Source organism: Etheostoma cragini, chromosome 1, assembly GCF_013103735.1.
Source record: "Etheostoma cragini isolate CJK2018 chromosome 1, CSU_Ecrag_1.0, whole genome shotgun sequence".
In the NCBI taxonomy this organism is placed as follows: domain Eukaryota; kingdom Metazoa; phylum Chordata; class Actinopteri; order Perciformes; family Percidae; genus Etheostoma; species Etheostoma cragini.
In genome coordinates this window covers 10,319,850-10,327,130 of record NC_048407.1, presented here as the reverse complement: position 1 = coordinate 10,327,130, position 7,281 = coordinate 10,319,850, and the positions used below count along the sequence as shown (strand labels likewise).

The window sequence follows — 7,281 nt, the reverse complement described above, 5'->3', positions numbered from 1 at the left end:
CCCTAAACCCTGAAATCTGGAAGTTGGAACCTGTAGCTGCACCTGCCTGTAAGATAATGTCCACTTCTTCATTAAATCACTGAACTCTACCTACCTGTGTCTTTGGACCCACTCGCCCAGAGGTAGAATGTGACTAAGTATATTTACTCAAGTACTGCACAAATTTACTGTACAAAAGTACAAATGTTCGTGCCCCATTCTACCTCTACGCCGCTACATTTCAGAGAGAAATACTGCACTTTTTACTCCACAATCTGACAGCTTTAGTTACTTTATAAATTAAGATTTTTGCACACAAAACACGTTAATAAAATGTGGTGTTTGATTATAAATTAAACTAGCTAACAATATAACAGCCTACAAGTCTAGCTGAAATGATTATACATTAAACACAGTTGGATCGTTTTTCAAATGTGAGGATTTATCTTCATTGAGTTCTTTGACTTTTAATTCTTTCTTTACTTTAAGTCCATTTTCCTCATGCTAGTTACAGATTTTTACTTGAGTAACATTGTCAATGCAGGGTTTTTACTTGTATTTATACAGTGTGGTATTAGTACTTTTACTTAAAGGAGAATTCTGGTTGATTTCAACATGTAGCTATTTATGGCTTTCTGTCACATCTACTGCAGTCAAATTCATTGTGTTTGCTTGGAAGCAATAACTGCACATGGCTAGGCACCGGTAATGACATTTTGAGCATGGTAAGAGGCTAAAAACATGTTTAAAACTTGCCCTACTGAAGCCTGTTGGGTGCTAACTCTAGCAGAAGGAAAACTCGGTGTAGAGAGAACCGATTGTTTTCATTTGTCTCGCTACTGACTGTGTTACAGATTTAAAAATAAAAGTGCTACATGTTGAAATTGACCGGAATTCTCCTTTAAGGAAAGGATCTTCCACCAGTGCACTCGCCTGACATCATAACCATAACACTAGATCAGACATCATCTGAATTAAACAGCTCATCAGAAGACGGCCCTCCTTCCAGAAAGGTAGAGCCGGCTATGCAGGAACATAATGTTGATCCATCCTGATAATGTTCCCATCCTTCTGAGTCATCGCAGCTTGCAGTGCCAGAGGTGAGCAAGGTGACAGCAGTGAAGCAGACGGTCTCGTTGCTGCTACTCCATCATCGTGAGCAACTCTGATATCTTTGAGTGATTCTATCCGCTTGTTAGACTGAACGCAAAATGATTTATCAACATCTCAGGAGCATTCAGCCTTTAACTGTATGCACTGATTTTATGTTCTGAAAGCTGATATAATTTGCAGAAATTACCTCATTTATAAAAATTGGACACTCTAAAGAATCTTTAATGGCAAATTTTAATCGTGTTTCAGTTTGTACATGAGTTTGATTTATGAAACTATCTGAATGAAGCTGAGTCTGCCCCAGGGGCGATTCTAGGATCAAACCTTTAGGGGGGCTCAGCCCCTAATGAGAAAGGGACACAGATATAAAGAGTCCCCCCCCCCCCCCCCCCCCCCCCCCCCCCCCCCCCCCCCCCCCCCCCCCCCCCCCCATTCCGGTGGACCGACATGGGACCTTAACTCAAATGAGCAGGATCTTGCTTGTTCTTTTGCTTTTCTGCTGAAAACACTTCACAGGATGAAACACATCAAGTAAGAGAGAGAGTTACATGTGTTGTGGAACAGAGCTAAGCTAGTTAGCTATCTAGCATTTGAGCATTAAGCGAGGTGATGTACACATTGTGTGAGACCAGAGATGTAGTTCACTGGGCAGTTTCACACAAAACTAAGTGGTCATATGACAAACCTACGGCTGACCAAGACTTTCTTCGGTTTAAAAACTAACTTTTAAATTGACGAAGATCATATTTGTAATCCATGGCTTTATTCAAACAGGATCAAAAAGTAATTTGCCTCTCCCCGTTCACTACCGTTCCTATTTTTCTGAAAGGCCGTGACTTTGGTTCTCTATAGTGCATGCAAAAGTGTTAACCCCCCCCCAAACAAACATTTCTGGCAAATCACTTTTTTATCCGCCACCACTAGCATCTTAATGTAAGAATCATGAGCCCCATCAATTCTATTTAAAAATAGAACTTATTTTGAGTAATACTACCGCTGTTAAATATGTATGCATCAACATATTTATGCAGCCTGCATGCAGCTCCCCAGGGGGCTCACATGTGGTTCTTAAGACTGAAGAAACCTCAGCACATCATGCTAGCAATGTGCAATGTCAGATATAAGCCTGGTAATGTGCTATGTCAGTTATAAACCTGGTGTAGAATTAACGCACGTCAACTTAATGTTTTACAGAGTCTTTGTTTCCTGCACACAAGGTGAAATGTAATGCTCCGGCTTTTCTATGAGTGGAGTCCTTAAACCTTGTGTTTTCTTCCCGTCAAAATTGAAAATCCACGCTGTTGTTAACGCTTTTTATCAATGTTTTTAACTTTTACATTTTTGTGCCTTTGTCACTTGTTTTTACCTTTAACACTATGTAACAATAACTTGTTTACTTTTACAGTTATTGTTGGAATTATATGGTCAATAAACCTCATTTTTAGGAAATTATACCTGAGTCAGAAAAGCAGAAATTAGGAATTATTTAGACTATTTAGAATTAAAGGAATGGATGTTGATGGATAATCACAGACTGGAATATGTCAACTCTTACTCAATTCTATTTCAAAACCACTTGCAATTTTTTTCTCTCCAAATGCTATAAAATTGAATAAGACGCCCTAACATTCATAAAAGTAGAGATTTGTGCTTGCCAAACAGCGTTGTGTGGAATCAATCATGTTATTTTTTTTTATTAAAAAGAACATTGATATAGGAAAACATGAGGGTTAAATTGACACATTTCACCTCTCACAGGCTGAAAGGCATTATTTATTTAAAGAAAAACGTAGTTTGTATGTTGTATTGTCACATCTTGTCAGAAATCAGCTGTTTTTAGTTGTTCCAAAGGAGTGAAAAACTGACCCACATAGAAAGGGGGGGGTGCAATGTTATTTCAATGTGGACGAAGCACATTTTCAAACTCTCCTGGAAGTCAAGAATGAAAAGAGAGAGCTACATGGAGAAGTTTGAGTCTTCAAACCTTTCTCACCCCCACAGAGCTGGCCAATCACGGCATGCAATGGGTGTGAGATTGATATTTTTGGAAAATTTGTTCTTATTCCTCTATTGTTGTCGCAAAACTTTTAAAAACTTTAGTGAGCCCCACTGTTGCACTGAACATAACCTTTCATTACCATGATGATGTTCCCTGTTGTTTATTGTGATATAAATCCTACTGTAAATACTCACTAACGCACCATATGTGTAATCCTCAACAAATATGTAATCCTTAACAAATACAGTACAATATTACTCAAACAGCACTCCTGTTTAAGTCATAATTTTAGCCTTTTCTTTCCTTATGGAAGTGTATATGACCTGTTTTTAGTCACAGTTGGAGCAAATGGACACAATGGCATAGAAAGGCATGTTGGAAAGTAATAAGAGATGAACTAATGGATCTTTGTGTTATCACTACTTTAAGCTCACAGTCCATCTAATTCCTCCGAGTTTATTTTGGTCTATTTGTGGGATTTATTTACAGCAACAAAAATATAGAATAAAGCCAGCATTATCCTATAAGCTACCATGTGCAATGCATCCTGGGAAAAAAGGAAAAAAATCCGATAACAAACCTATCAACATTGGTGGGGACTGAAAAGGGGAACTTTAGTCCACAGCAAATCCTATGTATGCTTGTTTTGTGCTGTTGGTTACCTCTGCATGTACAATAGTTTGGCATTTCTATATATGAGATTACCACATATGAAATTGACTTGGCAGGTGAAAAGCTACAGATCAGATGATAGGACAAACCTTCGAACCTTCTGCAGAGTGCAGGCAGTAACCAACGATGATATGTATCTTTTTAGCATCTGTAAACCTCTAGCTGAGGCTTCCTTGAGCAGGAACTTTACCTTTAATCCACACAGTGCCCTGACCAGAGGCTGGAATTAACGTTTTTCTTAGGAGCAATTAATAAGTCATGGCTTTAAACACAAGGCATCCCTGATCAGCTTCATTTCTATATTTATTAATGCCTGAATATGTTTAATATTTTCAACATGCATTTGTAAGTCTTATCAACCCTACCTAAAGGAAAACCCGGGACAGTGGATAAATGAAAAAAAGCACTCGCTTTTTCTCTAATTATGGCTGAACTAATCAATATTTCTATATGTACGGTAGGTTGAATTACTAAGTGTCATGAGAAAGGGGATGCTTGTAGTGATAAACCCAAAGAGAGTTGTAGAGCACTCTCAGCTCTATGGAGTATTTTAGCATATTTAGCATGGACTTCAAAACATATGGCAGCATATTTCTAGGTGGACCACTCTGACTATCACCTGTGTTCTGTCTTTCTGCTTCGCTGCCTACTGACCATGTCAAGGTCCAGAATGTATACTCTTTAGTATCTCTGAGGCAGTTTGACGAATTCACAACCACTCACTGTAACCTTCATTCCTGTTTCACAGTAACCAGGGCATGTGTTGACTGACTGGAGACTTCAAAGCAGCAGGGGACACAAATCCGTTTTATTACGGAGACATATAAAGCCTTTGGTTGTTATCAAAACCTATTAGCACAGCTAATGCAGGGTTTTATTTGTTACACCCCACTTGATCTCTGCAAATTCATGATCAATAGATGATTAAACCCACTGAATCAAGCATGTTTGGGTTTTTGGAGTTCATGAAAAACCCTTCCTGATTGGTGGCCACATTTAGGTGGCTGTTATTCCTTCCAATAAGACATGTTTATGGTGCCGGCTGAATTGTTTTGCCTCCTCTGAAAGCATGCATCACGTCTGTGATCAGAGACAACAAATGGTTGCAGAAAATTCCCGGCTGTGCTGGTGGAGATCTGGCAGGCTGTAAAGAACCGGGATGAGTCTGAGCCAACACGTGAAATAAGACCTCAGTGCTGAGACTTTAAAAACAATATATTGTTTATAGTCAGGCAGTACAGCAAATGTAGCAGAATATTTCTGTCTCAGTGAAATACTGTGTTGCTGTTGTACTTGTTGTACTTGTATGAGCAGAGCCTGGAGATCTGACCTGATTTTACTGTTATAACAGCTTCAAAGGAAAGGATCAACCCAAATAGTAAATAGGCCTGATACTGCATTTACAGACTTTTTAAAGATCATGACAAAGAAGATGATACCCCTTTCATTAGTGCACTGGAGTCTTGTCAGAGGTTGCCAGGAAACAACCGCAGACTCAACTCCACATCATGATAACAGGCCACTGGGTGTGGCCCTCCAACCCAGAAGACCACATAGCTCATTTGTTCCTACGCTCTACTACGACTCACGTAGCATAGCATAGATAACGTAGATATGTACGAAAGTGAACATACTGAAATTAACTAACGTGCGTAAGATCCAATAAGTCAACGGTGACTTCTGGTTTTACATCGGACACGACCAGTACTCTCCTCGGTCAAAGTCCTGTGTTTGTCCGATCTATCCCTGAGTGGACTTTGCACTCTTTCCACTATGTCACCTTACAGTTACTGGAAGTTCCTGCCAAAATAAACATAAATATGACTGGTATTAAGCTGCTTGCACAAGGGCGTTTGGGCGTTTTTGTGGGAGGTCTTAGGTCTGCTGTAGCCTTATATTCACTGTACAGGCATGAAAGTGGCGTTGATCTTGTCGTCTAGCCCTCGGCAAGAAAGCGGATGTGTATTTCCCAAAATGTTCCTTTGGTAAATCAATGAGAAGTGTAGTGAAGTGTACAGTAAATGGCCTCTAGAACAATAAAACGTATACTTGTCTGGTCACTAGTGTAATATTCCCTGAGATTATTACTAAGGGTGTAGAATATGGATGCTTTACCTTATTTACTTTTTACAATTTCAAAATGTCTCTCAGAATCATTCGACTTGACATTGTCTCGTTACTTTCACTCCAGTGGTTGCCCTTTTATAATTCCACTTGGTTTGACAAACCACTGTTTGGGATTTAGAGCGGCAATAGATGGATTAGAACAGAGAGAGAGAGAGAGAGGGAGAGAGAGAGAGAGGGAGACAGACAGACGCGCCACAAATCCAATGTGTCTTTGAGGTGCTGTTTCATGTAATTAATCTGCCTAGCTTCACTACACTCAACCCATATTGCACGATGACACTAATAATGCCTAATTATATGGTGTTGTAAAATCTTAGTTGGTGTTTAAACATATTATTTAGGTAGAGTAATGGTGCATATAATGTATTTTACTTTTAATCACTGGGCTTTTCGTGTGGAACTGAAGGAGTGAGGCTTTGCATTTCAATAAAGCCACTTGATTAGGGAGTATGGTGGTTGTTGTTGTTTTTCTAGCTAGCAGATACTGTTTACTCTGAGCTCTGGCTCCCAAAATTCTCCCTCCGCCCCTCTCCTGGAGACAACTCAAGGACCCCCTGCTGGCAGCTCAGCGGAGCAGCTTTATCTGGGTTCTCCGCTCTCCCGTCTTTCCGCAAGCCTTGTCTCATTGTGTCACCCCAATGTGTCAGACACAGGCTGCAAGTCACAGTCACAATGTATCTCAGGGATGAGACCGCCATTCATTAGAGCATCAACACCAGCCTTCTCAACAAAGGTTCACTGTTTAATTTCCCCATCCCTCCATATGCATGTAAATCTATATGAATACACAAGCAGCAAAGGGAATGTTAAGGGAATTTATGTGCAGAGCAACCGAGATAATTCTCAAAGTTATCTCTTCAAAGGGATACTTTAAAAAATGTTGTGTGCATGCACAGCTAAGAGTAACATTTTTCCCCATAGCCGCATAAAATATGTACAATGAGTGAACACATCAACTTGTGTTTTCAGTGTCACTTTAGCTTTACATTTTACATGTTTAGATCTTTGTTTCCAACATGAACACAAACTTCAGCTGCTCTACCAGGAAGTTTGTCCCCTATGGTTTAGAGTGTGTGGAGGTTTGTCTTTGATGCTAGTTTAGGGATAACTAAGATTACAGTGCTATAACAAATGCTGCTGTGTCCAGGTAACCTGGCCACAAGCATAGTTGGGGGTAGCCAAATGAAAAGTAAACTTTAATGAGGCTGTTGGCTTGACTTTGCTGATGCCTAACCTGGGTGTCAAGACAACACTTTGGGCCCGTGGCCGGGGTGCCTCAGTAAGTAGAGCAGGTGTACATATACTTCGAGGCTCATGCCTCGACGCAGAGGTCCAGGGTTTGAGTCCAACCTGTGATGATTTCCTGGATGTCTTCCCCTCTCTATCTCACC

General features: G+C 40.1%; 1 long non-coding RNA gene across 1 annotated transcript; it reads left to right on the top strand.

The window, feature by feature from the left end:
• Positions 1 to 257: 257 nt before the first annotated feature.
• LOC117950515 lies at positions 258 to 6,802 on the top strand. The gene is made up of 3 exons (XR_004657927.1): positions 258 to 394; positions 1,096 to 1,097; positions 6,792 to 6,802. It is a non-coding gene; the product is annotated as an uncharacterized LOC117950515 (long non-coding RNA).
• The last annotated feature ends 479 nt before the right edge of the window (positions 6,803 to 7,281 follow it).